Source organism: Balaenoptera borealis (assembly GCF_965194805.1).
Source record: "Balaenoptera borealis genome assembly, chromosome: 1".
Lineage (NCBI taxonomy): Eukaryota > Metazoa > Chordata > Mammalia > Artiodactyla > Balaenopteridae > Balaenoptera > Balaenoptera borealis.
This window is the reverse complement of record NC_138860.1, coordinates 164,217,172-164,229,465: the sequence shown is the minus strand read 5'-3', so window position 1 is coordinate 164,229,465 and position 12,294 is coordinate 164,217,172. Positions and strand designations below refer to the sequence as shown.

Genomic DNA, 12,294 nt, shown 5'->3' with positions numbered 1-12,294 from the left:
ACTGAGCCTGCGCTCTAGAGCCCGCAAGCCACAACTACTGAGCCCGAGTGCCACAACTACCAAAGCCCACACGCCTAGAGCCCGTGTTCCACAACAAGAGAAGCCACCGCAACAAGAAGCCCGCGCACTGCAACAAAGAGTAGCCCTGATTCGCCGCAACTGAAGAAAGCCCGCGTGCAGCAACGAAGACCCAACACAGCCAAAAGTAAATTAATTAAAAAAAAAAGACAAAATTAGAAAGGAAACAAGATGTCCTTCAATAAGTGAATGAATAAACATACTGTGATACACCCAAACAATAAAATATTATTCAGTGATTAAAAAAACAAGTTATCAAGCAGTGAAAAGACATGTAAGAAACTTAAAAACATTACTAAGTGAAAGAAGCCACTCTGCAAGGCCTACATTTTGTATTATTTCAACTATATGACATTTTGGAAAAGGCAAAACTACGGCGACAGTAAAAAGGTTAGTGGTTTCCAGGAATTAGGGGGAGGGAGGGATAAATAGGTGGAGCACAGAGGATTTTTAGGGCAGTGAAACTGCTCTGTATAACACTGTAATGGTGAATACATGTCATACATTTGTCAAAACCCTTAGAATATATAACACCAAAGAATTAACTGAAATGTAAACTATGGACTTTGGTTGATAAAGATGTGCCAATGTTGATCGTTTTTAAAAACTTTTTATTGGAGTATAGTTGATTTACAATGTTGTGTTACTTTCTGCTCTACAGCAAAGTGAATCAGTTATACATATACATATATCCACTCTTTTTAGATTCTTTTCCCATATAGATCATTACAGAGAACTGAATAGAGTTCCCTGTGCTATACAGTAGGTCCTTTTTAGTTATCTATTTAACATATAGTTGTGTTTATATGTCCATCCCAATCTCCCAGTTTAGCTCGCCCGCCTTTCCCCTCGGTAACCATAAGATTGTTTTCTACATCTGTAACTCTATTTCTGTTTTGTAAATAAGTTCATTTGTACCATTTTTTTAGATTCCACATATAAGCAATATCAAGCGATATTTGTCCTTCTCTGTCTGACTTACTTCACTCAGTATGACAATCTCTAGGTCCATCCATGTTGCTGCAAATAGCATTATTTTGTTCTTTTTTATGGCTGAGTAATATTCCATTGTATATATGTGCCACACCTTCTCTATCTATTCCTCTGTCGATGGACATTTAGGTTGCTTTCCTGCCCTGGCTATTGTAAATAGTGCTGTAATGAATATTGGGGTACAGGTATCTTTTTGAATTATGGTTTTCTCCAGGTATATGCCCAGGAATGGGATTGCTGGACCATCTGGTAGCTCTATTTTTAGTTTTTTAAGGAACCTCCATACTGTTCTCCATAGTGACTGTATCAGTTTACATTCCCACCAACAGTGTAGGAGGGTTCCCTTTTCTCCACACCCTCTCCAGTATTTACTGTTTGTAGATTTTTTTAATGATGGCCATTCTGAGTGGTGTGAGATGATACCTCATTGAAGTTTTGATTTGAATTTGTCTAATAATTGGTGATGTTGAGTATATTTTCATGTGCTTTTTGGCCATCTGTATGTCTTCTTTGGAGAAATGTCTATTTAGCCCATTTTTTGATTGGGTTGTTTGTTTTTTTGTTATTGAGCTGCATGAGCTGTTTGTATATATTGGACATTAATCCCTTGTCAGTCACTTTGTTTGCAAATATTTTCTCCCATTCTGTGGGTTTTCTTTTCATTTTGTTTATGGTTTCCTTTGCTGTGGAAAAGCTTTTGAGTTTAATTAGGTCCCATTTGTTTATTTTTGTTTTTATTTTCATTACTCTAGGAGGTGGGTCAAAAAAGATCTTGCTGTGATTTAAGTCAGAGAGTGTTAATGTTGGTCATTAACTGCAATAAATAAACCACACTGATGCAGAAAGTTGATGGTGAAGGAGGTTGCATGTGTATGATAAGAAGCGATATGTGGAAACTCTGGACTTTCTGCTCAAGTTTGCTGTGAACCTAAAATTGCTCTAAAAATAAAGTATATTAATTTTTGAAAATACTGAAAAAGTTTCATATATCATGAATATGTCCACCCACAAATCCAAGAAGTTCAACAAACCCCAAGCAGTGTAAACACACACACACAAACACACACAACACCATCAAAGCACATAACAAAATTTCAGAAAAAAAAGAGAGAAAAACAGTACCCTCTCCCCCGCAAAAATGCCTACAGATAGGAGAATGAAGATAAAAATATATGACTTATCACTGATTTACCACTAGACACAAGTTAGAAGGCAAGGAGAACTTAAAGTGCTAGAAAAAAAAATAAACTATCACCCTAAAAGCCTATATTCAGAAAAAAAATCCTTCAAAAATTAAGGTGAAATAGAGACATTTTAAAATAAGCCAAAGCTGGGAGAATTCATCACTAGCTGATCTGCATTATAAGAAATGTTAAAGGAAGTTCTTTAGGTTGAAGAGAAATGGTACCAGATGGAAACTAGGATCCCCATCAGGGAATAAAGTACGCCAGAAATAGTAATAAATATGAGTCAGTGTTAAAGACTTTTCTTAATTCTTAATTTCTTTAAAAGAAAAACTACTGTTTAGAGCAAAAAATGATACTACATTGTGGGAGTTAACATATGTAAAAATAAAAATAAATGTCAAAAATAGAACAAAAAGGGGGAAATTAAAATCTACTGTTGTAAGATTCTTACATTATATGTGAAGGGGAATAATATTAATTCAAGGTAGACTTTGATAATTTAAGAATGCATATTGCAATTCCTAGAACAATCTTTTTTTTTTTTTTAGCATCCAAAATCTTTTTAATAACACAGTAGGATCTGGGGTTAGTTTTTGTAGCCACGGCTAGTCCATCGGCCTCTGGCACGCTCAAACTTCCGGCCCTTGGAGCGTACATAGGGTTTGGTGTGGCTATGCGGGGTTCCTGGGGCCTTGCCGAAATGCCTGTACACCTTTCGGCCCTTGTGAGGACCAGAGAGGAGGACAGTGCCACAGCCCTTGGGGGAGTCCAGGGCCAACTTGTCGAAGGTGAGGATCTTGCCCCCAGCCTTGAGGATGCAGCTCCAGGCGCAGCTGCTCACTCGAAGAGCACACACCTTCAGTTTGGGCACCTCCTGGACATGCACATCATCAGTTATAGTCCCCACAACCACAGCTCTTTTGCCCTCCCGGCCAGGAAGCTTCATCTTCCAAATCATCCGGGAAAGGGACAGAGGTGGCCAGTTGGTGTGACTCATGAACAACCTCTTCAGTACACCTTGATTGAAGGTGAAGTTGGTTCGTCTAATAGAAACCTGTACAGCTTGACCAACAGCCTTAGGTAGATGTCCTGGCTCTTGGGCTCCTTGTGTGGAAACTTTCCGTCCTTGTTGTGGTGGATGTCAACTCCCATGATGGCTCCTCCTCCTTAGCCAGGTCCAGAAAGAGAGAGCTAGAACAATCATTTAACAAGAGATGTAGATTTTTTAAAAAACTAGATGAGATAAAAATAGAATACTAAAAATTCTCAAGAACCCAAAAGAAAAAGGAAAGGAGGGAAGAAAATTTTAAAATAACAAAGTGGAAAAACAGATATCTAATGGCAAAATGGTACTTTCAATCCAACCAAATCAATAATTATATTAAATGTAAATGAACTAAACACTTCAATAAAAGGCAGAAATTATCTGACAATAAAAGAGCAAGACCCAATTATATCCTTTTATAATAAGACACACACTTTAAGTATAAAAACACAGAGAGGGGAGGTGTAAACTGGGAGATTTGGAGGGACATATACACACAACTGCATATAAAATATATAACTAATAAGGACCTACTGTATAGCACAGGGAACTCTACTCAGTTCTCTGTAATGACCTATATGGGAAAAGAATCTAAAAAAGAGTTGATATATGTATATGTATAACTGATGCACTTTGCTGTAGAGCAGAAAGTAACACAACATTGTAAATCAACTATACTCCAATAAAAAATTTTTTTAAAAGATTTGGGGCAATTGCAGTAATGACTGTAGATTAGATTAAAATATTGTATTAGTGGGAGAGATATGGGAACATATGTATAACTGATTCACTTTGTTATAAAGCAGAAGCTAACACACCATTGTAAGGCAATTATACTTCAATAAAGATGTCTAAAAAAAAAAATTTTTTTTTAATAAATAAATAAATAAATAAATAAATAAATTACTATACATCCAGACAGTGGAATATTATGCAGCTATATAAATGAATAATGACAATCTCTATGTATTGATATGAATCATTTCTAAGGTATATTGTCAAATTTAAAAAATCAAAATACAGGAGAGTTTTACAGTATGCTGGCAGTTGTATGAGAAGGTAGAAAAATAAGAATTTATATTGATAGCTGTTTGTATGAATACTAAGAAATACTAGAAGATTACAAAAATCTTCTGTTTGGAGATGTGTGTAAGGAGGTGGGTTGTAGTCAGTGACAGGAGAAGAATTTTTATTGAACTTCCCCTTTTATATTGTGTTTTGACTTTTTGAACTATGGGCTATATTATAAAAACCAAGTAAATATCAAAGAACAGTAGTTTCTTATGGGGGGAAAATAAAACAAAATTACAATAAAAATACATGACAAAAACTGCATATAAGGAAAGAAAAAAAAAAAGATTTGGGGCAATTGCAGTAATGACTGTAGATTAGATTAAAATATTGTATTAGTGTTAAATACTCTAAAATTGCTAACTTTTTGGGTGATGTAAGAGGATATTCTTGTTCTTATGAAATGCATACTGAAACATTTAAGGGGTAAAGAACCTAATGTATGTAATCTACTCTCAAATGGTCCAGAAAAAAAATGAATATAGCTAGAGAAAGGTAAGGCAGATTCTGCAAAATACTAAAATTTGATGAATCTGGAAAAAAATTTTTAAATAAAAATAAATAATAATATAAACACAGAGAAGTTAAAAGTGAAAAGATGCACTAATTTAAAAAAAGGGTATATTAATATCAGTTGAAGTAGATTCAAGACAAGGAATACCACTAGAGGAAAGGAGGAAATTTTCATATGATAAAAAGAGTCAAATAATCAAGAAGACAGAACAATCCCAAATATGTATGCATCTAATAACAGAGCTTACGAACACATGAAGCAAAAATGAACAGAACTAAAGATCTGTGTGTTTCACTGTATGTAAATTATATCTCCATAAAAACCAAGAAATTTTTTTTAAAAGACAGGTTCTCTGGCACAGAAATAGGTCTGGGGCTCAAGGTCAAGACATAACCTGCAGTCAGAGTCCCAGAGGGTTGTCCCAGAGCTCTGAAATCCCTCCTGCCTGCAGCCAGGGAGGAGCTCTGCCAGCTGGCTCAACACAGAGCCAATGGTCTCAGAGGAAGGTAAGAAATCATACCTGTGAGGGAAGCAAGGGGACAAGGGCAGGGAGCTGGTCAGAGCTTAACAGACACCACTAGTAGGTAGAACACAGTGTAATGTCCTATGTCAGCCCTTTTATTTTCCTTATAATCCTTACTACAACTTGTAACCATTGCGTTTATCTATGTGTTATCTCGGTTGGTGTCCATCTCTCCCCTAACCTGTAAATCCCATGAGGGCAGGGACCATGTGTGTCTTTTCCACCATCTTATCCTAAGCCCTGGGCACAGTGGTTGACATATAGGAAGGCCCTTGACTGTTGACATTGGATAAATGAGTGAATAAATGAATGAATGAGGACATAAAAGAAAGGGAATGAGAGAGGAGGGAGAGAGGAAGGGAGGGAAAGAAACAAAAAAGAGAGAAACAGGAAAAATCTATGTCCTACTCCCCTTAGAAGGGCTAAGGCAGTGTCATGAAGAATGGGAAGTCAACGTACAAACCCTCAGATCTCTTTTTCCATCTCAAAGTTTCCCAGGAACCGTTGCAACCCCTGATTAGGCTGCCCTGCTCCTATTCCTGTCCTGCCACCTCAGCCCCTGACCTCAGCAAGACCCTGAGGACCAAGGGTCTCAGTGGAGATCCTCTATGGCTCCTCCCAGGACGTTGTCTCTGACTTCAGTGTGTCCTGCACTAAATCAGACCTTTGTCTGCCAGAGCACAGTCTCAGCTCCCCAGGGAAGGAATCGACAGTCCCTAATTTGCTGCCTCCCTACCCCATCTCCACAGTAGGCCATTTCCCAGACAATAGCCATTGTCACTGCCTTTGTGCAGGCCCAGGCATCCTGAAATTGAGTCTCCAATCTCCTCGCAGACGTGCACAGGAAATGGAAAATCCATGCCAGTCCCTGCTGGCACACCGGCAGTTGATTCCAGAGCACACAGGACACCTGTTCCCTGGGGTGCATAGTGGACAGATAGATAACTTGAGACAGCCTGAGCAGAGGGAGATCTAACTCCCATGACCAGCCCTCCAGGGTAGGATCAGCAACTTCCTAGGAGCTGAGGACCCCCACAATCCCCTACTAGTATCACCACTCACAGCAAGGCCTGATCAGCTAGGGTCATCCCTGGAAAACCTAGGGACACCTGAGTTCCAGAGTCCTATTTATAAGAAGGCCTCCTTGCTTCCTGGCAGAACAAAGGATTCTAGGAACTAGCAATCCTCAGAGAGGAAGATAGACCATAGATGCTCCCACCCCCAGGAACAAGCCTTTGAAAGCGCAAAGCCAACCAGCGGTAGGAGAAACCCCTCCTTTCCATTCCTCAAAGGGCAGCCTGCAGATGCTTCTGACTCATGCTTTAAAAACTCTGACTATTGGTCCACAGCTGCGTTAAACATAATCCTAAATATTTCGAGACAATCAGGGAAATTTTATTATGAACTTGATATTAGACAATACAAAGGATCTTTTTTGTTGTTAATTTTGTTAGGTGAGATAATGCCTTGTTGTTATGTAAGAAAACATCCATTTTTTTTAAGAAATGTATCCTGCAGGATTATAATGATGCAATATTCAAGATTTGCTTTAAAATACTTTACTACAGAAAAACGAAAGAAGGAAAACTATCATAAGGCAGAATCCAGGTTTAGCAAGGTAAGATGCTATGATTGATTAAAGATGTCTGCCCTAGGCAGGGGATATGCAGCAAGGACGGGAAGTGGAGGGGAGTACAGGATATCAGCTACATATCTGCCATCCTGACTCTGGCCCCTTGTCTGTCAGACAATTGTCTACTTTGCCTTTCAGACCTACTTCAAAGAATACCTTAGTTATGTATTGATTAACTGGGAGTTAATACGTTCTTACATAATTCAGTCTTGGTTTTTTTTTTTTTCTGTTTCTGCCCTAGGACAAGCCAAAAATGAGAGCCAACAGGGCCTTGGCCTAACAATTGCTCTCATTAATTAACTTTTATATGAAAGTACTGATTTTATATTTTAGACTCAGTTAAATGATTTCCCGTTTCCTTACTTCCCAGCAAGAAGTGATATTAATAACTGTAATTTATTGGAGGCCCACCATTGTGCCAGGCAGTGTGCCAAGTGCTACACACACGTATCACCTCATTCATCATCACCCGTGAGCTAGGACTGTGTCACCCCCGCATTTCAGGTCCAAGTTGGAATCATTCGCACAAGGTCATACAGAGGATGAACAGTTGAGTCAGGCTGTCTGATACCAAAGGCAGTGCTGGAACGTTGTAAGTTCCCACCTCCCACTGAACGCCTAGGCTAGGCTCTTATAAATTTTTTAGCCACAAGAGAGCCGGGACTTTGTGGAGTAGAGGACCAGAGAGAAAAGAGGAGATCAAGTTCCAAAGCTCAGCTGCTGAGAGCCGGTAACCCCGGGGGGAATCTCTGCTCTAAACAAGAGAGGGAAAGAAGAAACAACATCTGCTAAGGGCTTCCCCAGCGCCCCGTGGAACCACTCTCCTCCTGGCGCTCAGAGCAGCTGCTCAGAAGCCACCGGGGAGGGACTCCCTGCTGTGAGGGTTCCAGGTGGCTGGGGCCACTTCCCTGAAAACTCAGCCCTCTCTGGGGCCAGCATTCTGTGTATTAGCAAAATGATGGGTGAAAACTTGGGGATTCAATCAATGAAATCGGGGAGACAAATTTGGGGTTCCATTAACATAATTCTAATTGGATGCAATCCTTAGCTCAGGGTTTTCTTATTTCGCAATGGCAATTTGAATCGAAACTTTTGTGTGAGTTTGGTTTTTTCTGTGGGTTTTGAATTTTTACCAGTAACTAAATATCTTACCTGCCATGCTGTGGGAGGGGTGTGCCGTCCACACGGAATGCAAAATTCCAATGTGGGCATTAAACGTCTGGCTCATGCAAAGAATCTGATATTCTAACTGAAACGATATTTATTTAGAAAGAAGGAAAGGTTGGTTGCTTTTCTCTAATTCTCTGTGGTTTTCTGCTTCTGTTGCCCCCGCCCCCTTAAAAAAGGACTCCAAGGTTTTCCCAGGGGTCAGTGAGAATTGCTGGTAATAATTTGGGGGTGGAAGTTAGTGAATGTAATATGAATGAGTTCAAACTTAAACAGGTCAGGGATTTCAGCTGAAATGTTGGGAATGAGGCTTGAGCTCGAGGGAATTGTCCAGTTTGAACTGGCTCAGTGAGTATGTCCAATTGCAGTATTGGGTACAGTACAGATAACCTGCTGCATTGAAATGCTGTACCTGCATTTGTGTGGGTTGTGGTCTTTGATAACCTTCATTGGCTATGTGGCTCTCCATTAAGAATTTGGGAAAATACTGAACTAGAGAAACAAATGGTTAAGACATTCGCTTGTCCCACAACTATACTCAAGGTCTTAAAAATAAGCCCTCCATGCTCCCAAGTTCTACAGCCTTCCAAAAATCATCCTTCCCCTTAAAATCTAGGTAGCGATCGTCTGAGTCCCCAAACGGCTTAACTGGAAGAAAGACTCACACTTTCTCAGATTCTCTCCCCAACGATCTCTGAAAATCCCTGAGGAATACTTTCATGTCCCCTCAAAGCAACCCTGGTTGTTGCTAGAACATTAAGCAGCTGTCTGACTTCTGGTCAACTTGTTCCTTCATTCCTATGTTGCGTTTCTCTGGATTATTTCTGCTCTCTTAAAAGTCCCATCCCAAATTCCCCCCAAGCACAGAAACCAGATTGTAAACCAGATGGTAACATTTAACAAAATTTTACTGAAGCCTTAGGGGGAGCCAAAGGGAATTACAGTGCAGAGGGCTCTCCATCCTTGGGCTCCACTGGGCTGCATCGCTGGAACCACCAGCTCCCTTTCCACAACAGAATTGTTTGTCTCTATCTCCCCTACATTAGTTAAGATCCTCGCCCCCATCCCAGTCTCCTCTGGGGTCCAGCAAGAGGGGGCCGAGGTGGGTGTGGGTGAGGGGAGGAAGACTTTCGGTCTCTGCTTCCCATGATCTGCAGACATGCTAACTCAACCCAATGTAAAGACATAGCCTTAACACCATCGTGAAGAGCCGCTGAATTCCTCACTGCTCCCAAGGTGCCATTTCAGCAAAGAATGTTTTGCCTTATAGCTGTGAAACTCAAAGTCCCATGAAAGGATTTGTCTTAAATTTGGATGTAATTTGCCCTCAAAGTTGTATACAAGTCTCCCCTTGTTGAAACAGAAAGTCACTCGTTTTTAAAACAGAACCCTATCTGGTCACTCTTTGTCATCAATAATGGGGTTTGCCTTTATAATTTGGAGGTTATCAAACACAGCAGCCGGGAAGAACTGCAGTGCCTAAACTACTCTCTGTCTTTGTGGTCTGTCCTCTCACACCTAAGTCTTCCCAAGGGGGACATCCTGTATGTGCGCCCCTGTGCTCCAGATATGGCTCTTTACATGATGCTACCCTGCTGGGTCCAGGGTCCCAGGAGGAATGAACAGTCTTCGATCAGGCTGGTGACACAAACTAAAGAAAAGGCCTTTGAGCATTGCTGGAGCAGCATGTATGCTCTAAGGAGAAACAACGCGAGGAGTGAAACTGTCTGTGACAAAAGGAAGGACAATGTAACAGAGTTTGGCCCACATCGAAAGAAGAGTGCCAGGGCAGAACTCTTGACAGCACCCCAAAGCCAGCATCTTTTTAGCCTCTTCTTTGTGTTGTTGTATTGTGTTATGCTCACAGGGGACCTGGCCTTGGTGTTCCTCTAGGGTAAAGTTTGAATTTTTCCTTTTTAAAACCTTTCAGATTCTTTGTCCTGATGTGTCTTAATCTATACTTCTCAAACTAGGGCATATTCTTTCCTTCCCCGGGGATATGTAGCAGTGTGCTAGAGGTGCAGGAAATTACAGAACACTGCACACATCCGTCGCATGTGGATTTAACTAAAAAATGGCTGGGGTTGCCATTTTGAATTTTTGCGCTTTTACATGTCTTTTTTACAAGGCAAAGTCGGCAACCTCCTGCCTTTCCATTTCATATAATTTCATGTTTTTCCATGACAGCTTGGAGATTTTTTAAATGTTTAATCAAAGTAATGCTTTTGAACATAGTTTTAAAATCAAATCATACAAAAAGCTTCTCATGAAAAATCATAATGCCCTGCCCTATTCCACCCCATCCCCAGAATAGCTCCCCAGATGTAGTGACTTATAACTCCCGCAGTTGTTTTTTCTACTAGCTCCCTCCACATGTCTAAATAAAATGTTTAAACTGTTATCTATTGATCCATAAATTTCAGACATTCTCTATTGATTTTGAATTATGATGGATGTTGGTTTGGCTACTTTATTCCACCAATCTGTATGGTCCCCTCCAGCTATTTCACAATTTTTAGTTAAATAATTGTTGTTGTAAAATAGACATTTGCTGTTTGTTGGCAACCTAACCTCCATTCTCTTTCCTCTTTTAACTGTACCTTGATTTCCATTTGGGAACCCACTGTTCCCCTACACAGTCACCACTTTCCTTGGAAACTGACATGATCTCTGGCTGCAGGGTTGGGCCCTGATTGGCTAAACCCCATCCCCCAAGCTACAGTGATTGATCAAGGAAAGGCATGTAACCCAATATTGACCAATGAGAGGCTTTCTGGAGGAAACTGGGATAGAATTTCCTTGTTTTTCTGCAGAAGCCCCTAGGGAAGTATTCTCTCCCTGATGGACTGAACCCTAGAAACCCCTAGAAGGTACTGGAAACTACCTTGCACCCATGAGGAAAGCCGGTATTACTTTGAATAGATATTGCCAAGGGGAGTGATGGAAATTAAAGATTTTAGAGAGCCCCTGGATCAAGCCTCATCTGGAGCCTAAACTACCTTCTAAGTTGCCAATCATGTGAGCAAAATACTGTAATTCCCTTTATGGCTTAAGCCACTTGGAGTTTTCATTTACTTGCAAAGGAAAGACTTCTCACCAATGTAAGGGTTTGCATCAGTATGATCACACAGCAAATTATTTGTGGTTTCACTGCAGAGCTGAGCAGTGTACAATTACATATCCTTTCATGTACAGGTTTTTGGGTAGCTTTTAAAAATTTTTACTTTCACTTGCAAAATTTTCCATATGCGTGTTCTTAATTCTTTCCACGTACTCATCTCCAACCTCCTCCTCCACCCCCAGCTGGTGGTCCTCTCTGCTGTCAGCCTGTACCTTCTTTCTCTTCAGTGCTTTCTTGAATTGAATCCCTTATTTCCTGGATGCCATGACATCTCCTCTTTTGGATTACTCAGGATTTGCTGGGACATTTTCTCAATGTTGTCTATGAAAGAGTTTTAAGCAGGCAAGTTGTCTGTGGATAGGTGAAGATGTCTAATTCTGCCCTCACACTGGACTGATAGCGTGGCAAGGTATAAAACTCCTGGTTGAAAAGTATATTCCATAAGGTTTTTGATGCTATTGTTCAGCTGCTTTCTGGTACCCAACGGTGCTACTGAGAAGTCTGATGTCATTCTGATCCTAGTCCTTTGCGTATGGATTCTTTTGTATTGTTTTATATTTGGAAGCTTTTAGGGAATCTCCTAATCCCAGGTTCTAAAACCTCTCTATAATGTGCCTTAACTTGGGTCTTCCTTCTCTCATTCTGATGTGTCCTCTTTAGGAGGTGGGCCTTTTTAATCAGGAGGCTGGCATCCTTCCTTCTGGAAATTTTTTTCATACAGCTTTTCCTCTGTTTCCTTCCCTGTTTCTTCTCTTCTTTCTTCCTGGAAACCTCTTAGTCAGAGGTGGGATTTTTAGGGTTTATTCTTTATGTTTCTTCTCACCATCCTCATATTTTCCAAACCTTTATATTTTTGTTCTGCTTTTTGTCTTATTTCCTTGACTTGGTCTTCCACCCATTTTTATTTGAACTATCATTTTATTTCAATGATAACTTTATAGTATCTTGCCCTTGTTTTAGAG

At 40.2% G+C, this 12,294-nt stretch overlaps 1 pseudogene across 1 annotated transcript; it reads right to left on the bottom strand.

Annotated features, from left to right (window-relative positions):
- Positions 1-2,790: 2,790 nt before the first annotated feature.
- Positions 2,791-3,463, bottom strand: LOC309627431 (large ribosomal subunit protein eL18 pseudogene; annotated as a pseudogene). Its single transcript has one exon. The product of its transcript is annotated as a large ribosomal subunit protein eL18 pseudogene (transcript).
- Between the last annotated feature and the right edge of the window lie 8,831 nt (positions 3,464-12,294).